The sequence below is a fragment of the Heloderma suspectum genome, chromosome 2 (genome assembly GCF_057233095.1).
Source record: "Heloderma suspectum isolate Gila_16-S chromosome 2, 16-S_ref, whole genome shotgun sequence".
Classification (NCBI taxonomy): Eukaryota; Metazoa; Chordata; class Lepidosauria; order Squamata; family Helodermatidae; genus Heloderma; species Heloderma suspectum.
In genome coordinates, this window is record NC_139459.1 from 185,691,150 (window position 1) to 185,712,008 (window position 20,859).

A 20,859-nucleotide genomic window follows, 5' to 3' on the forward strand; every position below is an offset into this window, starting at 1 on the left:
TTATGGTTTATTTTAGACACCAGATCATTTGATGCTTGTTTCATCAATTTGTCACTGTTTTTATTGTCACCAATTGCCCATAACTGGAGTGCATTTAAAACAACATTGATCTTGATATTATGGTGTCATAATATGACAGTAATAGTTGTAGCCTGCTCAGGAAGCCCAGTTGCTAAGATTGATGGCTTTCACCGTACCAATTATATTCCGTCCATCTAAGTGATAAAGAGAGTGTTGGAGGCATTCAATAGACAAATTAGATATCTTTTCCAATTATTTCTTTTATTTTATAAGGCCACATGTTTGATTAACAACTTTTTACTTCTCTTATTAGCCAAGCAATGTTGGGCATTAGTTCCATGTGTTTTAATTTTACGGATGTAATGAAAGTTATTGAAAACATCCACAGAACTGACAGAGCTGTATTCCTTCTCTTTCAGAGTGTGTGTGATTTCTTTTTATGGGGTGTGGGCATTGGGTTTCATCTCTTCTGCACTGAATATTAGTGCAAGGCTATTTTCCTTGGGCTGTGGGAGGAGTAAGAGAAAAATATGGACACTGTATAAAGAGACTAAGCTTGTTTCCCTTCAGTACTTGCTTCGTTTTTATTTAGAATAAAAGCAAACATAAAACACATCTGGGAAGAAACGATAGTAATGAAATTAATTTGTTACATAGAAGCCCAGACAAATGATCCAAAAGCAATGATAAGAACATAAAAACATGTCTCTTCTTCTTAATAGTCATTAAATGAACATAAAATGCAATTGTAGAATTTATACAAATAAATTAACAGGCTTGCACTAAGGGGGGGAAGTTCCATAGGGGCCACACGCTTCTTTATTTAGAAACTGCTAGTCAAAAGCATGATAAGTACACCTCTCGGCTTGTTCTGAATACAGATATGTGCATGGCTGGTCTTACTTTGGAGAACGATGGCTCCATAGAACCAAAGTGCAACAGCTTAACACTCAGCAGGCAAGCCCACACAAATGGATGCCATGAGATTAAGAAAAGGTGTGGGTTATCCACAGTCGCCAAAAGGACAATTGGGATGCACACACATGTGTTCGTGTAGGAATGCACACTTTTGTGTCCCTAGTGGTATAGTGCAGCCAGGGCTTTCAGGGACGCCGTGCTGGCTCTTTGTTGAGATTAGCAGGGATGCTGATGTCACCTGCCACCCCCCTCATATGTCCCTGTTCCTTCTGAGCTTAGCTGCAATTCTCACAGTAGCTGGGGGGAGCACTATGGATTTTTCCAGCAACAATGTATTGTTCCTTGTCGTAATGCAGATTATTTTGGGGTGGCTTGGTCTTGAATGAGCAATGAAGACCCACTAGTTTTACAAAATACTTGCTCCTGATGGAGATGAAAAGCATTAGAGTCAGTTGATATAGGTCAATGCAGCACCTTGAATTTTTGGACTCTCCTTGGGGGCGTGGCTATGGTTACTTTCATGATGAGCACCTGTCCTTCCAAATTTACTGCTACACGACTGTGTGTCTCTATGTTGAGATGCCAGATGGGATCATTATGCTATGGCTGATGGCCAACTGGTGGCCCATATAAGCCACTTCTGGGCCCCAAAGCAATTTTCTCTGATCCCTGGACCCTGGCTACCCTGCCATAGGAACACAGGAAGCTCCTTTCTACCAGGTCAGACTATTTGTCCATCCAACCCAGAAATTGTCTACTCTGACTGGCAGCGGTTCTCCAGGATCTCAGGCAGAAAAGGGCCTTTCCCATCGCTCATTATGTGGGCAAAAATAATAATACAATTCAAGTATTTCCAATCAAAGATGGTATTGGATTTAGGGATTTAAAAAAATGACATTCCTGGCAATCCTTAATGTTATTGCCTCAATATAATCAACTATCCTAAATACATGTATGTGGAAACCAGTGTCTGTTGATTTCAATGGAATGTCCTAATATGTCAAGATGAAAGCTTTAATTAGTAGATCTTTTTGTCATTTGAGGGGTCAATTTTAATAAATGATGACCAATTTTAATTGGGAGTGCTGAGAGTTCATGGCACACCTGTTCATTCTTTGAGGCTATTTTGGCTCTGGTATGTTACTGTAATAAGGAATTTTAAAAGAGATATTAAAGAAAACCTTCTCTTCAACTCATGAAAGGTAGACGTAGTGTGCTTCCAGGTGAGGCTTTTATCAGGCCATCAGCCTGCCTCATTCATGGAATTTTACAAGGGATCCAGAGAACACTGTCTTTCACTTGTAATTTCCTGTGTTTCCCCACTGCTTTTTTCTTACCGTGGAAATCTGTTCAATAAAAAAAAGACAGAATAGCTGCACAATGCCGTCTCACCGCTAGCACTAGAATCCCTTCATCTGGAAACACTCGTTGTTGATTAAATTCTAAGTTACATTGCACTTCCTTCAAATATCTCAAAAAGGCACCTCTGCAGAGGTTGTAGTAATATGCAAGGGTTTTTAACAATGCAATCCCATCTGTGCCTCCTCAGAAGTAAGCCCCATTGAGCTCCCCAAGCAAGTGTCTATAGAATTGCAGCTTAACAGTGTAAGCCTATATATGTCTACTCAGAAGTAAATAAGTCTGTTTTGCAGTCTAAAATCCCATTGCGCCAGCTAATGCTATGTTGTTGCGCTACAGGTCCCTTATGCTAGCACAACGTGATTTATGCTAGTGCTTGTAGCTTGTGTCACATTGGATACTGCCCTAAATCAGCTAAGAGGCAGATGATTCCTCAAGTACAAAAATATTCAACCTGTAGGTAATCCTCACTAACAATAGCATTTAGGATCAAGGGAACCTTAAACATACGGCAGCATCCAATGCTGTCTATCTGTCAGTGAAACAGACATTGTGGCGGAACAGATTCCCCTTCCCCCTCTCAACCCCGTCCCTGGCAAATCTGCTCTGGAGGGTTGGGTGGACTCTCTGGAGCAGATCTGAGGGATGTGCAGGGGGGTATGTAGGGGGAGGACAGGAAGGGGAAGTCCTGTGGTTTGAGCACAATGCTTGCATGAAGTTGGCAGGAGCCCATGAGTCACAACATCAGTTTGCATCAAATGGAGTTTATTTCCAAGTAATGTGTTGGATGTAAGCACGTTCTGCTTGTCAACGTTTATGAGCAGAGTGCAGCTTCAGCCATGAATTATTTGTGCCAATATGAATACAGGAAGCTGCCTTTGACGGAGTCAGACGATTGGTTCATGTAGTCCAGTGTGTATGCCAGGTCTGGCGGTTCTTCTCCAAGAGCCCAGACAGAGCTTTTTCCCAACACCTGAGCTCATTTACTTGAAGTTCTTTAACCCGGCCTTACCCCAACCTGGCTTGCGCTGTCCATATGTGTTGGACTACAACTCCCATAATTCCCTGACGGTTTGCTGGCTTGAGATGATGGGACTTGCAGTCCAACAAAATATGGAAGGCGCTAGGTTGGGGAAGCCTTCTTTAACTGGGGAGATGCCAGGGTGTGAACCCTTCTGCATGCACAACGTTTATCACTGAGTTATGGGTCCCTCACAGGAAGACAAGCAGTTTGGCTCAGGCTTGTTTACACATGCAGATAAACCATGTGCCAGAGTGCTTTAGATTACACCATTTCAGACTTCGAGAGAGGACTGCATGAGTGAATGGTCCCTTGCATCATAATCTCCCCTGCCTGTGTAAAATCCATAGGCCAGGAAGAGCATTCTAACCTAGCACTGTAGCTTTCGACATTCAAGGAGATCTTTTTTTATTTGGGGAACATTCATTCAGTCTCACCACCACCACCACATGCAATATGAAATGGGACAGTCTGAGGAATGTTGAACGACATGATGTATCTGCATTTGCAGACCAGCCCCCTCAGTCACACTTCCTGTATATTCTGTGGTGCAGTAGTAAATTCTGAGGTGCAGGCCATCAGTATGACACTCTCCATAGCCATGCCCCCAAGGAGAGTCAAAAAATTCAGGCTGCTGGTCCATTAAAGACCAAGCCACCCCAAAATACCTCGCAACAGGGAGCAATATACTGTTGCTGGGAAAATTCATCCCTCCACCCCTACCAGCTACTGTGTGGATTCCCTGCTCAGAGGGAACAGGGAAGTCTGAGGGGTGGTGGTGGCAGATGATGTCAGTGTCCCTGCTAATAATAATAAAAAAGTCCCTGTGCTGTGTCCCTGGCTCCACTACACCACTGTGTATATTCGTGCATATCATCAACATCTGTCATGTATCCCCACACAGGATGTGCATTTATCTGCTCCATACAGGGAAGTCTCCATTCTGAGCATTCATGGTATGTGTGGATACAGGATACCAGGCTTCCTGTATGTGCACATCTCATTAGCATCCAAAGCTTCTGACAAGAGTCCTGCATTGTATAGTTGACCTTATTAGAGAACATCCCTGCCCAATGTAATGCCACTCGGGGTGGCACATATGGCCTCTGTAGACCAATATCCTGTCCCCACCACATGTGTGGCTGCACATCTGAAGCCTTTCTGTGTGGGGGAGCAGGGAAGGGAGTGCACAACCTCTGATGAGATCACTTGCCTGTAATGACCAAGCGGAGATCAGTTATAGCCCTGAGGCAGGAGGTTTCACATTTGGTCCCCCAGTATGTGAAACTATTAGCTATTCTTGCGGCTCTGTAGAGATGTCCAATCCCTCTTTGAAACTTGCTGAAACCTTCCCCTGTTTGTGATGAATGAACTTTTAATGGAGAGGAATAGGTCGGCTTGTTTTAAGTGAAACGTTTATATGGAAGTGGATGATTTAAACAACTTGAGCTCCATTAAACAAAAAGGGAAGCTCGATCTTAAACTCTCATTTGTTTCGGAGAGTGTCTGGCCTGGGATAAACATGACATTAAGTAGCCATCTGAGCATTGCTAAAACATACATTTGCCTTCATAATAAAATGTTTTTAAGAGATAGTAATGGTTACCTTGAGAGTGGTTCATATTAGAAGCATTTAAAAAAAAAACCTAGTCCTGAGTTCCTTCAATAATTGTCCATCAACTGGCAGTAGCAGTGGCATACCACAAAATAGGAAGCGCCACTGATCCAATTCTATAGCAGGAACCTCTAAATCTCATTTAAAGGCAATGGCATTGAAGGTTTAAATGTGGAGATCCTACATCTTCTTTTCTGCTTCCCTTTTGCCTTGGACCTGCTGTGTCTGCAAAAGAGCATGGGTAAGGAAGGGGAGATATTAAAAGTATTTTGATGTCATCTGCATTTCCTTACCAATTGGTTGGTGCGTTCTGATTTGCATCCCGCGTGGCTAGTGACATCTCTCTCCCACATTCGGAAAGCGAATCATGTAAGCAAAAACACAGTTTCAAGGGCAATCCAATGCACATAGCATTCCTCCACCATCCTATTCATTTCAATGGAGAAAGCAAATCCGTATGTGCATGTCACCAAGGGCCGATCTACATTGCGCCCGCCATCGCAATGAATTCGGTGTCTTGTCAGGTTAAACGCTCTCTCATTAAAACATTATTATTCACACTCACCCATTTTCCCCATTGCAGTGCTTCATCGAATGCATGAGCTCAGTTCACACGCAAGTGCTGTGCTGTTTTCCTGCTGTTTTCCTGTGCGCACTTGTCTGATCTCGGATGCTAAGCAGGGTCGGCCCCGGTCAGTAGTTGGATGGGCAACCGCCTGGGAGTCAGACTTCCTGCATTGAGCAGGGGGTTGTTCTATCCCTTCAAATGAGACTAGGTTTTACCCCTTCCTATCCCCGGCTCCAGATATTTTTTTTTAAATTAAGATGTTATCCTTGCAGAATTGGGGCTTCTCCGTGATGGTTTTTTTTCCTAATTCAGGCATGATCTTCGAAGATTCGAAGTTGTGAAGCTTTAATTAAAAAAACCATCTGGAGCGGGGGATAGGAGAGGGTAAAACTTAATCTCATTTGAAGGGATAGAACAACCCCCTGCTCAGTGCAGGAAGCCTGATTCCCAGGCGGTCGTCCATCCAACTACTGATTGGGGCAGACCCCGCTTAGCTTCCAAGATGAGACAAGCGCGCGCACATCCAGCCCTTTGCTTGTTGCTGAGGAAATGGGGGCTGCTGAGGAAGCTATGCCATCAGTAGCTGGAAGAAGACATGGGGCTGTCGAGAGCTGTGATTGGACAGGAGGGAAATACAAACACCGCCATAATATGGACAGGCGTGGGAGGGGACTATGACTGGATACGTTAGCGAAGGCGGAAAATCAGAGCACATTAAGAGGAAATACCAGGATATTAGGGTATTGAAAGTGGGAGCACGGAAGTGGGAAATTCCGTTTCCAATTCGAGGTGGGTACTGCGTAGTGTGAAAGGCGGGCGGTGAAACCTCATTGGAAGCGAAAAAAGGTGGTAAGTGTAGATCCAGCCCAAGTGAATCTGCTTCTGGAAGTGAACAAGGCAGGCTGCATGTTCACCAGCATATTGAAGAGCACAAGGGCCTCTCATAGGTTCAATAAATCGTCATCGTCGTCATCATCGTCATCATCATGGCATTGTACAAAAGATAAAAATAACACAAAATTTAATAAGACAAACACAACTCAGAGGTATGCATGCATCAGACCCATAGGCATACCACAGACTGGGTTCACACAACATGATAACCCATTCTAGGGTTGAGTGTGGGCTGTCTTTGAACTGTGGGTTGCTGTGGGTTATCATCTTGTCTGAACCCAGCCGCAATAACAAACCACGAACAACCCACAGTTCACAATCCCACAACAACAAACCGTGGGTTCTCTTCATGGGTTGTTTGTGGTTAAGAAACCATGGTTTGTTATCACAGCTGGGTTCAGACAACAAGATAACCCATGTTTCAACAACAACCCACAGTTCAACGACAACCCACACTCAACCCATACAGAACCCTATCATGTTATCTGAACCTAGCCATAGTTTTATACCAGTTTCCTGCTTTCCATCCCCTCAACCTCTGAATTTCTAAGCAAACTCCCTTAAGTTTTTCCATTGCTATGCTGGTGAACACATCCCCCGCCCCAACTGGGGCATCACCAGCATGATATGTAATCACACAATCCACTCTCATTGCATAAGTGATTAATGTTGGCCAACCTACCCCAACCTGATGCCCTCCAGACATGTTGAACTACAAATCTCATCATCCCCAACCAGCATGTCCATTAGCCGTGCTGGCTGGGTTGATGGCAGTTGTGTTCCAACACATCTGGAGGGCACCAGGTTGGAGAAGGCTGGTGCAGGCGCTACTCAGGGAGGTGGGTCTCTCCTCCTTTGGCCTTTAAGAAGAAATGTAAAACCCATTTCTTCAGACTGGCTTCCACAAGTCAAGCAGATAGATTGTTCTCACCGCATCTGTTGTGCTGATTGTTTTTCAAGATTAGTTTTAAGATAGCAGAACTAACACATTTCAGGCATGTTTGGTGTAGACGTGAGAGAGGGCCTTCTCGGTGGTTGCTCCCAGGCTCTGGAACTCCCTGCCGAGGGAGGCTAGACTGGCTCCCTCTCTGCTGTCCTTCTGCTGGCAGGCACATATGTTTTTATCCAGGCAGACCCTTGGCATGTAAGCTGGTCTGCTGTTGAAAGGGGCTCTAACTGGTTGGCTGTTGTTATCGCTTTTTATGTTACTGCTTTTTATTGTGTTTTAATTGTGTTTTTATGTTTTAATTGTATTTCTGATTTTATTTGAATAGTACCATTGCTAGCCACCTTGAGTGCCATTTTTGGCAGAAAGGCAGGATATAAATTTAGTAAATAAATAAAATAAAAATCCTATAGATAGACAGATACCTTTAATGACCTCTCTCTCTCTCTCTCTCTCTCTCTCTCTCACACACACACACACACACACACACACAGAGTGTTTCTGCATTAGAGGTTAGAGGATATATATGGATCATGGTGTACTGGTTGCACAACCAGCCTACAGAATATATGCTGAGCCATTACTGACTTGTGCATGTGGGGGCCCTTCAGCTTCTATGGCTGCCAGATGGGTGAGTTTGCTCGTGGGGCTGTGATGTGGGCCTCTGCTGGGTGTCAGGAGCAGCTCCGGTGCAGGGTCGAACCACCAGCGAGAACATTCCGCCACAGAGCATTTTACCCCGCCACAGCAGCACCAAGTAAGCTGCAGAAATTGATGCAGCATAAAACCTTGGTGTCCAAGCTAGCGTCTCTTATTCTAAACAGTTTCACCCTTTTGAACTTGAGCAACAGCGGAAGACAAGCAACACCCTTGGCTCTGCCCGACAACTTGTGCCCCTGTGCAGGGCTGAAACACACAAGGAGGCACAGAATTCTTTACCCTTCTCCTCCCCGGTGGGATTAGCAATGGAGAGAAAAGTTCTGCCAAAGCCTCCCTTGCTGCTCAAATTGAGGAGGAAGGGCTTAAAGAGAGTGCTCAGTTTGCCCACGACCTAGCTTGTAGAGGAGAAAGAAGTAGAGATGGCTTGACCCTTGGCATCCAGAGGGACCTTGATGGAAGGGCCCAGGTTCAGCCCCTGGCATCTCCCATGAAAAGGATCAGATAGCAAGAGGACAGAGAGGACCCCTCTTTGCCTGAGACCCTGGAGCACTACTGCCAGCCAGAGTAGGCAACACTGGGCTATAAGGCAGTTTTCAATGTTTCCAGAAGTGATGGTGGTGACCAAGAGAACCTCCAAGCAGCTGGCAGCTACTCATCTCTAGCTTAGGCTATCAATGGCTACTGGTCTTGATGGCTATATGCTACCTCCAGTACCAGAGGCAGTGTGCCAAGCAGGGTCAGCCCTGGTTAGTCCTTGGATGGGAGACCGCCTGGGAATCAGGCTTCCTGCACTGAGCAGGGGGTTGGACTCGATGGTCTTGTAGGCCCCTTCCAACCCTATGATTCTATAACTTCAATGACCAGTTGCTGGGGAGAGTGGGCGGGAGGGTGCTGTTACAATCATGCCTTGCATGTGAGTTTCCCACAGGCAGCTGGTTGGCCACTGTGTGAACAGAATGCTGGACTAGATGGACCCTTGGTCTGATCCAGCAGGGCTCTTCTTAGGCTCTTAGAGCAGAACAAACTTGGCCCTTCAGAGGATGGTGATGATGGGGAAGTTGCTATGATCATAATAGCATTTAAATACATCTGCAAACATAAATGTGTGCTGAGATGTTTTCAAAGTTCTGCCCTCTAGGAGAGTCTGTCTGGTTCAGTTTGAACAGCCTCCTGCAACCTGGTGCCCCCACTGATGCATCAGACAAAATTCCCATCATCCCCAGCCAGTGTGACCATACTGGCTGCGGATGGTGGAACTTTTAGGCCAACGCCTCTGGAGGTCACCAGGTTGGGGAAGGCTGAGTTACAATATCTCACTCACTGGCATCAATGGGGGATTTTTTAAAAAATCGCTAATTGCTGGGAGAGGGCGTTTTTCTCAGGGATTGCAGCTGGGGAGGGAAAGGTAAAATTTCCCCTCCCTGTGTGCTGCAGTCCCAATAAAAATCTACCCCTCCCACTGCACCCCTGTTCTTACTAGTAAATAAACAAATCTCCCTGACATGATTGGTAGCCATGTGTAATGTCACAGGTCATTTCCAGCCGTTCACTTTGCAGCCTTTCTGGAACATGTAATTTCCATAGCCAAATGGCACTTTGTGTAGAGGAACATTTTACTTTGATCCATTTGAATATGCCACCTCCGATTCTTTTCTTGTCGAGATGCAGAGGATGTTAGCTTGACACTGTTTTCTTGAGGCCATCGATTAATTCTCATGGCTGGCCCAAGACATTTTGGCACCCAAATGACACCCTCTCCCATGAAGCAATAGGGGGTGCAATCTACTGGGAAGGTCTCCTGCACATGTTCCACTGAAACTGGTGGGACTGTGCAAGAGCGCTATGCCACAAGTAGGGATGGCGGAGAAATCTGCAAAGGATTCAAATCAGTTTGGATTTCGATGAATCCAGCCTGTGGATTCTGCCGCGGACTGGCTTTTTCTGAGTTGTGTGGATTCTGCGGATTTGCAGACTTTTTTTAATTGGGGGGGATTTGCGCAAGTCCATTCATTTGAAAATGTGCAAGTGTGGAAGTGTGCACTAGCGCAAGTGCACGCTTGCGCTAATGCGCATTTGCAAATGAACAAAATTTTCAACAAAATATTCCATTCCGTCAATGAGCAGACAACAGAATGAAAGGCGCCTGACCATCCATGAAACACAGATGGAACAAATCTAACAAAATCTGTACATCCCTAGCCGCAAGACAGGCAATGTGGCTGCAGGGCTTAGATTCTAGCTACTGCAACCACATTGCCTGTCTTCTTGTTAGAGCGTAGTACAGGTGTAGGGAGCCTCTTTCACCCCAATTCATTTCGGAGAAGCCGTTGGGGGGCACATTCTGGTGCTGGGTGGGGGTGGGAGGTAAATGGGGCAGGGCCAAAGGCAAATAGGTGCAGCCCAAACACCCAAAATATCAGCATACTGTAGCTTAAAGCTCTTATCGCCAGTAATTACACCATAGGAGGGGCATTTCAACCTTTTAGAATGGGGAGGGGGGAAATGTGCAGAAGCTGGAAAGCCTGGTGGTCAGGACAAAGGAGGTGTGGCCAGGAAAAAGGGGGCATCACTGTCTCGGGAATCCAGAAGGGTCAGATTTGACCCACGGGCCTGAGGTTCTACCCCCCTGCTCTAGGCTTTTGCCTCATCCCTAACTCTTGCTTCTTCTGGATGGCAAACAATCCTGGTCTTTCCAGCTTACCCTCACGGAAGAGGGATCAAATCCATGATGCTTTTGACATGGTTGTGCTTGTATTGTTACGCATGGCTTGCTTTTAATTTTGTTGCCATTTACCTATTGGCCTGCTTTTTGGAGGGAGGCCGCTGGGCTGCTGGATGCAACGAGCTGCAGTGAAGAACTCACAGGAGAGAGAGGGAACGCGGAGCAAGCCGAGGGCTGTGCTGTGAATGGAGCTCATGTCTGGGTGAGATTTATGGCATGGGAGAGAAGCCGCCTTGCCTCCTGTGATGAATTAAAGGGAGAAAGGAAACGTCCACAACGGGTCTGTAGAAGGAATTTCCCTCTTGTCTGCCCAGAAGGGGGACTCGAGGGAAGGGGAGTTTCGTTCCAGGCAGGCTTCTCCAGCTGCAGATCATCATCATCAACCCTTCTGAAGTTGGGGGCCCACAGTCTGCCTTTGGTCCCTATGAAGAAAATCTGGCTAGGGGGAAGGGAAGGGGAAGGGAGAGCGGCGGTGCGGGGCCCAGCATGGCTTCTCTTGGCACCCATCCTGATTATGATCTTCAGCAGAGACAAAGAAAACAACACGCTTTTTACACTTGGGAGATTTCAGGCCAGAAGTTTGGGTATGCACACGTGTGTGTGCAGTGCCAGCTCCAGGTTTCTGAGGACTCCTGGAGAGGGCAAGACACCCTCCATGGGCCCCCTTTCTCAGTGAGTCTACCTTCTGTCACCAGCCGCTCTTGCTCCTCCTCCTCCTCTTTCTCGTCACTGCTACCACTTGCTTGACAAGCAGAGAGCCAGGGCGCAAGCAGGCCGTGGCATCTGCTGCTATTCTTTCTCGCCACCACCGTTGTCTGGGCCAGAGCGAGAGGCAGGTGAGCAAGCAGGTTGCAATGGTGAAGAGGAGAAGCAAGTCCAGGGGGCTCTTCTCAGGGAGGGTGTGCGCCCTCAGCAGGTGCCTGACCATGCCTACTCTTGATGCCGGTCCTGCATGTGTTTTTTACCCCCAGGATTGACACGCTGTGGCTCAGGAGCCACACGGCATAGCTACAGAGCATGTCCAGCATGGACTCCCAGGCAAGTAAGGGAGACAATGAAGAAGAAACACCAAGATCAGCAGTGGCATGATATGAGGGTGCAAAATAGACCTGTCCTCACTTTTGCCCCATTTTTAATCCGAGTCCCATGTTGAGATTTAGGGCGCATCTGCTGGCCGCTTTTTCAAACCCTCCAATGTTTCACACATTAAAACGGGGAGGGACACACCGAAGATCATTGTCGAAACCCTCCCCACTGCCAATTACATGTTGCTGAAGGTTTGTTGCACCTTGATGAATTCACTCTGCAAGAGCTCATCCTCTACCAAGTTAAACATGAAGAGAAATTAGGAAGCAGCCCTGATACCATGTAAGACCGCTGGTCCATTCAGCTCAGTACAGTCTATATCAGCCTTTCCCAATCTGGTGCCCTCCAGATGTGTTCGATTACGTCTGGCTGGGGGTGGGAGTTGTTGTCTGGCCTTCTCCAGATGGAGAAAGCCCCTCCAGATGCCCTTGGATGACAACTCCCACCATTCCTGACCTTTGGCTATAGTGGCTGGGGCTGATGGGAACTGAAATAAAAAACAGCTGGAGGTGCAACAGGTTGGGAAGGCTGGCATACACTGACTGGCAGTGGCTCTCCAGGGTTTCAGAAAAGCCTTTTCCCCCAACCTCCCTAGAGATGCTAGCAGCTGAACCTGGGATGTTCCGCATATCAAGTATGTGTTCCACCCCTGAGCTCTGGGTCCATTTCCCACTCAGTGAAGGGTTGGTCCTTTGGTCTAAAGGTATGGTCTAAAAACATGAGTGTCCTGAAGCTAAAGTATGTTATTAGCCATTCAGAAGCTATGTGAAATGGCAGATGGCTTGCTGCGTTGTGCCTTCGCGTTCATATGTGTGCATTTATATGCATGTGCCCCACCAGAGACGGGAGGTATCCACCGGCCCAGTCAGAGACATACAGCGCGGTCCGTTGCATGACGACATGGAAGTAAGTCCTATTGAATTCAGTGGGACTTGCTTCTGTGCAGATGTGTATAAGACTGTGTGTTTAGAGACCCTGAGGAGTGAGCTGGACCCTGAAGTATGACAACACTGGCAACTCACACTAACAAAATGTCGACATCCCTGCAAAGCAAAAAGAGGGGCTGTGAGTGAACAGGGACAGGTGCCAGAAAACAGTAGGGATGCTGGAGAAATTTGAGACGGACTAAAATGAACTTAAGCTTTCTAAGAATCTGTCCTGTGGAACTCACTGCGGAGTGAACCCGTCAGGCCACACAGAGTCTGTGGACTTTTGGATGATTTTTTTAGGGATGGCGGAGAATTTCTCCACAAATCTCCGGGAGGCTGAATGCCAACGCATTCGGCCCCCCGAAATTGGTGGAGAAACGGAGAAACGGCCCATGGGCGCCGCCATTTGCGTTCCTTATTTGGGCACGTGTAGTCTACGTAAACATTTACGTAGACTACAGCGAAAATAAGGGCAACACAAATAGCGTTGCCCTTATTTTCGCCGTAGTCTACGTAAATGTTTACGTAGACGAGACGTGCCCAAATAAGGAACGCAAATGGCAGCACCCATGGGTGCCGCCATTTGCGTATGCGCTTTTTTCCCCCCAAAGTCAGCCGTGATAGGCTACGTAAGGATTTACATAGCCTATCACGCGGCTGACTGCAGGGACGCAAACGGCGGCGGCTACGGCCGCTACCATTTGCGTCCTGGCCGGCCAGGAGGATTTGCGGCCGGAGGGACGGGGCGCCTCCACCCCAGCCAGAATTTTGGCCGGAGGGACGGGGCACCTCCCCCCCAGACAGAATTTCAACCGGAGGGACGGGGCGACTCCCCCCCGGCCGGAATTTTGGCGGGGAGGAACGGAGCGCCTCCCCCCCACCGCGAAGCAAGCTGTGGGACCAAGTAAGTGACTTGTAAGTAAAATCGTCCATCCCTAGATTTTTTACTCTCCTGAAATTTACGCATGATTATTCGTAGGAAAATTTCTTTTCTGCTGAGGAAAAGTTGAATGGAATGGGGGATAATATGCTATAGTTACATACATTTAAATTATGCAAATTCTTACAAAACCTCTTACGTAATTATTTGCATATTTTTCCTCATGGTGAAAAAAAAATTCACATCCATTAGTGAGTGGATGACAGAAGAAAAGGCAGCTGACAATCCACGAAACACAGGCAGAGCAGATTTTACACAGTCCGTACATCCCTAGAAAACAGCGACCATTCTCAGTAAATAGAGATGACATATATGCTATCTCTGAAGCAATGGTACCATCAGGGTAGGACTTCGGGGCAGATGTCCAGGGCCCAACTCAGAAGAATGAACAGGAGGGCCCCCAAACACAGCTGGGCTGGCTAACCACAATTTGGAATAAGTGAAGTAATACATATTTTACCATCCAAAGAGATGCCCCCTCCATGAACCCCACATAAGACCATTAAGTCCGGAGTCTAGAATGATCTAACTGCACCACTGCTCTGAAGATAAACAGGAGATGTCCAATACTATTAGACAAGGCCAAATTTTTATTGAGGAGCAAGAGAAAACTCTGGCTTATCAACTCTCCTAAAAATCTCACCACATGGGCCCAACTAAAGCCTAATAAGGGTAAGGGAGGTATGTGAAAATAACTTCTCATCCCCTTTGGGGGATGAATCCATTTTGGCTGTGGTCCCAGTTCCATCTCTTCACGGCTCCACTCTTAAGGAAAGAAGAAAGGCTCTGTCTTGCCTTGGCCCTCCCGAGGAACACAAGGCAAGCCAGTGTCAAGCCTCCTTCTCTTCTGACCCATCTCAAACTGTGGGCTTGTGCCAAAGGACACTTCCTTCATAGCTCTGAGATGCCTCAGGGTGCTCTGCGGCCTTCCCCTTCCCTCCTTCCAGCCTGCAATGTCCCTGCCAAAGCTGGATCCAACCAACTGGTATTGCAGTTCATAGCCAGTGGTGCAGCTCAAGTTGGACCTTGGCTTGGGGCTAAAGTCCAGGGCCCTGGAACCGGGATGGGGGGACCAGAGAGCCTCAGGTGACGAGGGCATCAGAAGCAAACTTCATTTTATTCCTGTAGTCTTGATGGAGCTAAGATTTAAGTGAGCTAAAAATGTGAAACTGCACATGCTAAAAGTAATAAAAAAAAAAAAACAGGGTTGCAAAAACGTTTTGTTATTGTTGTTCTAAAATATCAGGAATGTAGAAGCAGTTGTAAAGCATGAAATGGTGGTTGCAGGGGAGGGGTGATGAAGAGGAATATAAGTTGTGTGCTTCACAATTGAAGGAATACACATGGCCATCTAAAATGCCCCCCCCATAAAACCATTAAGTCCAGGATCTAAAATTACCTACCTGCACCACTGATTATAACCCTCCCCGCCACACACACACACACCACTTTCTGAAGAAAATGTGGCACTGTGTGCCACAGACTGACCCCACAAGTCAAGCAAAAGGTTGCTCTACTGGCACCCAGGCCCATAGCTGGCTTAAACGTTCTGAGAGGGGTGTGCCCCAAAATGGGGGGGGGGCAGTTCATCTGGTTTGCAGGCCTTTTAAAAGACAAAATTGTAAACTGCTTTGTTAAATTATTTGTTTGTAAAAAAAATTTAGGGGGGAGAAAATATTTAAGGGGGCTGCCCCTCCCAGCCGCCTGACTACTGGCCCATTGGCAGCCTCCATCCCCATTGTATTAACCCACCCATCCTAAGGTGCCCCTTCACCATATTGGCATCAGTGGTGTGGTGGTGAATTTTTGACATGCAGGCGCTCATCAGGACAGTCCCCACAGCCCTGCCCCCAAGGAAACCCAAACATTGCAGGCAGTTGTGTATCGACGAACTAGTTCTAGCAGTTTTCATCTCCACCCGGAGCAGGTTTTTCGCATTGCTCGTGGGTCTTAATTGCCCATTTAAGACCAGGACACCTCCAAATGCTCTGCTGCATTACAACGAGAAGCCAGATATAGTTGTTGCTGAGAAAATGCATCCCCCTCCCCGCCAGCTACAGTGGGGATTGCAGCTCAGCTCAGAGGGAACAAGGAAGCTGGGGTGGGGTGGCCAATGACAGCAGCATCCCTGCTAACCAAAGACACTGCCAGTGCCGTGTGCCTGCGAACCCTGGTTCCGCTACAGCACTGCATCGTCATACATCTCATCCTAAAATGAGGAGCAGTAGGATAATAGGCAATGTAAGCTTTTGAACCACAGAAGAACATAATGAAGGACACAACCATTTTTCTCTTTAACGCATGGTTGGTGCCGCACACCTGTTGTCGCCATTAGGTTGCATCAAAAAAACCCAAGATTTTCTTTTCCAGTGAAGGCTTTCCACCGTTCGTGTGTGTGTGTGGTTCTCACCAATGTGCCCTTAACAGATGTCAGTGTCCCTAAGCACATCACACCTAACAGGTTTTCCCATTCTTGTTCTGTTCTTCTCCAACTCATACCAAGCATTATTACCAGGCAGGACCTGTCTGAGTTCCTCACACACTCAGTAAGGTTTGCAGCTGGTGGCCTCTATTCCTAGTTCCATTTGTCTGACTAACCATTAACAAGCTCTCACGCCCAGCAAATACAGTATTAAGTCAGCCACTAACACCATGCAAATATACTATTCTTTATCAGTACCGTTTGAAGTACTGATAGGGAGAAATGCAGCCATTCAGGCGGCTGGCTGCTGAAAACACTCTGTTTTGTGAGCCACAACTTACTGCTCAATGCAGGCAGAAGACCAATATATATATATATTTCCTAGAGTGACGGTGCCGTAAAAACTGAGCATTACAGTTAAAGTAGTGCAACTGAGGTATCCGCATCACACTCACCTTCCACATTGCAGAGGCACACTGATTCATTAGTCAGCGGATCTTTCCACTCTGTTCCATGAAGTGACAGGAAATCTGATATGTACTTCCTGCTTCTGGGCACCTTCCCTGATGTTGCTGTGTGGAGGAGGGGAGGGTGGGTTTTTGTTTTTAATGGGGAATGCAAGAAAATGCAAGTGCTACTACTTAGAGCAGCCTTCCCCAACCTAGTGCCCTCCAGATGTTTTGGACTTGAACACCCATCAGCCCTAGTCAGCATGGCCAATAGTCAGGAATCCTGGGAGTTGTAGTCCAAAACATCTGGAGAGCACCAGGTTGGGGAAGACCAGCTTAGACAAATGAAGCATTAATGCTTTCACAGTGGCAAACCCATCTCCATGTAAACAAGTTCTTATAGGAAGTTATACTGGAGCGTCACTTTCTCCTAACAAGTACCAGCCACAGAAACTGGTGTGAGTAGACCCAATAGTGAAGACCAACCAGAATCTAAGTACCTCAAGCTGTTTGAGAAAATCCACTTTTTAATCAAATGTGTATGGGTGATAGTGACTCCCACTTAGGGTCCTATTTTACAGAGGACAGTCCTCTATCTGAAGGGCTGTCAGAGGACTGTGATTCAGAGGCACCTCCTGTTTGAAAGACCGGCCTGTCCAAGTTAGGATTAAAGTCAAAGAACCCTCTGGAGGGAAAGCAGGGAGGGACTTCGAAGTTGCCCATTCACAATGAACACCTCTCCACAGACTGAGTAAGGCACACAAGTCACCTGGTCATGGTCTTCCCCACTAGGGTGAGATATATTGTATTTCTATTTAAATGATAGTAATTCTTTCCAAATTTGCATCTATGCAAATTTTACGCACATCAGTTTTGTGTACCACAGCGTACTGCTGCCTGCATGCCAGAGATCAATCCATACATGCATTTTCCAGCGTGATGGTGCAGTATAAACCTGTATCCTTTTTTGCCATCTTTTTGTGATGGTGCATTTCCTTCTTCTTTGGCAATGCGCAAGGGACCACCCTGCTTCCCCCCACCAATGAGAGGAGCGGAGGCCCTAGCAGGCTTCGGAATCTCCAGCAAGAGCGTCAGCCGTAGCTGTATCAGTGGAGGCTGGTGGCTCCTATTTCAGTGGGGCGGTGAATCCACTCTGGGTTTCAGTCAGAACCAGTCAGAATTCTAAAGGGGCTACCCAAAGTGCTGAACTCTATCCCCCAAATGGGCTCAGCACCTTGGATAGCAGATTCCCCACCTCAGTGAAATAGGAGCCATCAGCCTCCACTGGGCTCAATAGTAGAGCACATGCTTTGCATAGAGACAGTCTCAGGTTGAATCCCCAGTTTAAAAGAACAGGTAGCAACAGCTGATGTGAAAGGATCTCTGCCCATGACCCTGGAGTGTTGCTGCCAGCCAGCGTAGACAATACCAGGCTAGATGGGCAAACAGTCTGACCTGGTATAAGGCAGCTTCTGCTAAGGAGTTCAGATGAAGTGTTGCTGTCTCTCTGAGGATAGCCATAGTGCAGCCTTATCCACCCTGGTACCCTCCAGATGTTTTGGATTATTATTATTAATAATAATTATTATTAATAATAATTATTAATAATAATAATAATAATAATAATAATAATAATAAAGTGTATGCAACACTTCCCACCACGAAAAGCAGTCCCAAAATGACTAACACACACAATACAGAAATCCATAATGAATATAACAGAAGAACCCAAAATCAATATAAACTATAATCAGCCCAATAATACAAATAAAAATAAACATCATAAAAACATAATCTAAAAACAATACAATAGGAAAAATATTCATCTACACAAATTCTCCCCCTGCACAGCATAGAAGGAACACCACAAAAGCATCCCAGAATGACTGGGCCATCGCTAATGCTCAAATGCCTGGGAAAATAAGTACATCTCTGCCTGACCATGAAAAGATGGCAGTGTCAATGCCAGGCAAGCCAAAATCCTGACCACTGGCCATGTTGGTTGTGGCTTATGGGAACTGTAGTCCAAAACATCTGAAGGGCACCACATTGGGGAAGGTTACCATAGCAGAACAATCCCTTCCTCCTTTGCTTGCCATTTACCTGCAGAAGGGGACAAAGAATATCCCCAGTGGAGATGAATGTACTGATGATACAGATTAATTGTGAGTCCTCTTTTTATGATGATGATTATTAAGGAATTTGTGAATTTGGAAACAGCTCCTAACCACAAGAAAAGAAAAGGAAGTGGAGAGGAAAGCATCAAGTGCATCCTTGTCACTGGTGAACAGTCTTTGTCATCATAAACAGCTGGCCTATGGACAAAAGGCAAACATCATGTGTGTACCATCCTTCCCATCTGCTGCATTTCCAGCCATTTGTCTCATTTGGGCCTGAACATGTCGGAAGAGTCCCTCCCACCTCCTCGAAAAGTCCTTGAGCTGAGAAGTGCACACTTGCCTGTCTCCATCACATCTCCCTGTGGCTTTCCCAGATCGCTTGCGGCTGCGACATTGAAGGCACCTTCGCTGAAGAGCCCCCTCAGGAATGCCGGCTGGTTCCTTCTCTCCTCACCCTACACACCCTTGGTGTAAGAAAAGAAGTGTTGATGACAGCCTGCTGAGTGACTCGTTTGCAAGAGATGAAGCGATAGCAAATCCCAGCCTCTGATGCATGCTTCCTTTCATTGTAAGTGCCTCATTTATAAGGAAAGAACAAACAGAGAAGAAGGGTCAGAGGAACTGGCTGGTTCTGGAGGCCATGAGACTCGCCTACCAGACATAACACGTGTGCAAACATTACTTGGCAGTCACCCACCTTAACCCTCCCCCCACACACAATAAAAATACCAGTATTTGGCTCTTTTCATGGACCCATATCCAACAGGGACCTCATCCAACCACCCATATAACCCAAACTCTGAGGGCTTTTTACCTAGTTCTATTGACACATCATTTGGTTTCCCCAGGGCAGGGGTGCCAAATGAGGTCCTCTGGGGCCCCCCAGAAGGTCATGTCCCTTTCCCCAGCCTCCAACCCTTTCCCATGATCACCAGTCATTTGGTGGTTTCCCAGTGTTCGCATATTGTTTTCCCCATTCTAAATGGTTGAAATGTCTCTCCTAAGGACTTAGTTACTGGCAGTAGGATGTTTAAGCTAAAATATGCTGGCATTTTTCTTTCTGGCCCTACCCTTTTTGCCTTTGGCTCCTCCCACCACTGAAATGTGGCCCCCAAGAGCTTCTCTAAAATGGAATTCAGCCCTCCAGTTGAAAGAGGTTCTGCACCCCTGCCCTAGGGACCTAGACTAGATTTGAGATCAACCAGGGTGTTTTCAGATCATGAACAAAGTAGAACTTGCTGAAGCCAATGCAGAGAAAGAGATTCGAACTTTTGATTGGGAATCAAAAGTGGGGCAAAAGTTTATCCAGAATGATGGTTGTGCTGGGATGACCACTTTTAAAAAGACGTTGTGATTTCTTAGATGGGTTGCAGAAGTAGAAGCTCCACAGCACTGGGGGGTGGGATGGAGGGGGTGGGGGGAGTTCTGTGCCTGAAGCAAACTAGTGACAGTCAGTCGCAAGTATTTTGAGGTCAAACTGGACAGTTCCTAACAGAGGGATATTCATTAGATTTCAACATCTGCGAGATACTTCATTTCAGAACTCAGCCACAGTCACATTTTCAAACCCTTTCATAAAATCACAGTTGAGGTTTTATTCATTCCCATTTCAAAAGTACCCTTAAGATTTGATTTTCCCTACAGAAATTGTGGGCAGTTGGGAGAAGCAGGGTGACCCCTGGGGCCTCTTTCAGCATGGGGACCACGACTATTTAGTTACATCCCTCAATCTATAAGGGAGAGAAGGAACTATTTGGTGGCGTGATCTAGCAAGGAGGTAGCATCTGCTCACATTTTTCCTCTATCTCTTACAGATCCTACACTGAGAAAGGGGGATAGTAAGGATCTGAGGATCATATGTTACATCAAGCCTAGGTATGGTTGGGCACCTGTCAAGGTCCCACATCCCAGCAACAGCCCGCTGACAAGAGCTCCCTGAACTTGCTCCTCCTCTTCACTATTGCAGCCTGCTTGCTCACCTGCCTCTTGCTCTGGCCCAGTCCTCAACGGTGAGGACTGACAGATGCCACAGCCTACTTGCTCACTGGCTTTCTGCCCACTAAACAAGCAAATGGTAGCAATGATGAGAAAGAGGGTGAAGAGCAATCATAGAGTCATAGAATAGTAGGGTGGGAAAGGGCTTACAAGGCCATCGAGCCCAACCCCCTACTCAATGCAGGAATCCAAGT

The 20,859-nt window shown here is 46.6% G+C and overlaps 1 long non-coding RNA gene across 1 annotated transcript; it reads right to left on the minus strand.

The window, feature by feature from the left end:
* Positions 1-583: 583 nt before the first annotated feature.
* Positions 584-19,134, minus strand: LOC146353549 (uncharacterized). The gene is made up of 4 exons (XR_014787395.1): positions 19,011-19,134; positions 16,557-16,673; positions 4,172-5,159; positions 584-1,098 (listed from the first exon to the last, which is right to left on the minus strand). It is a non-coding gene; the product is annotated as an uncharacterized LOC146353549 (long non-coding RNA).
* Positions 19,135-20,859: the final 1,725 nt, after the last annotated feature.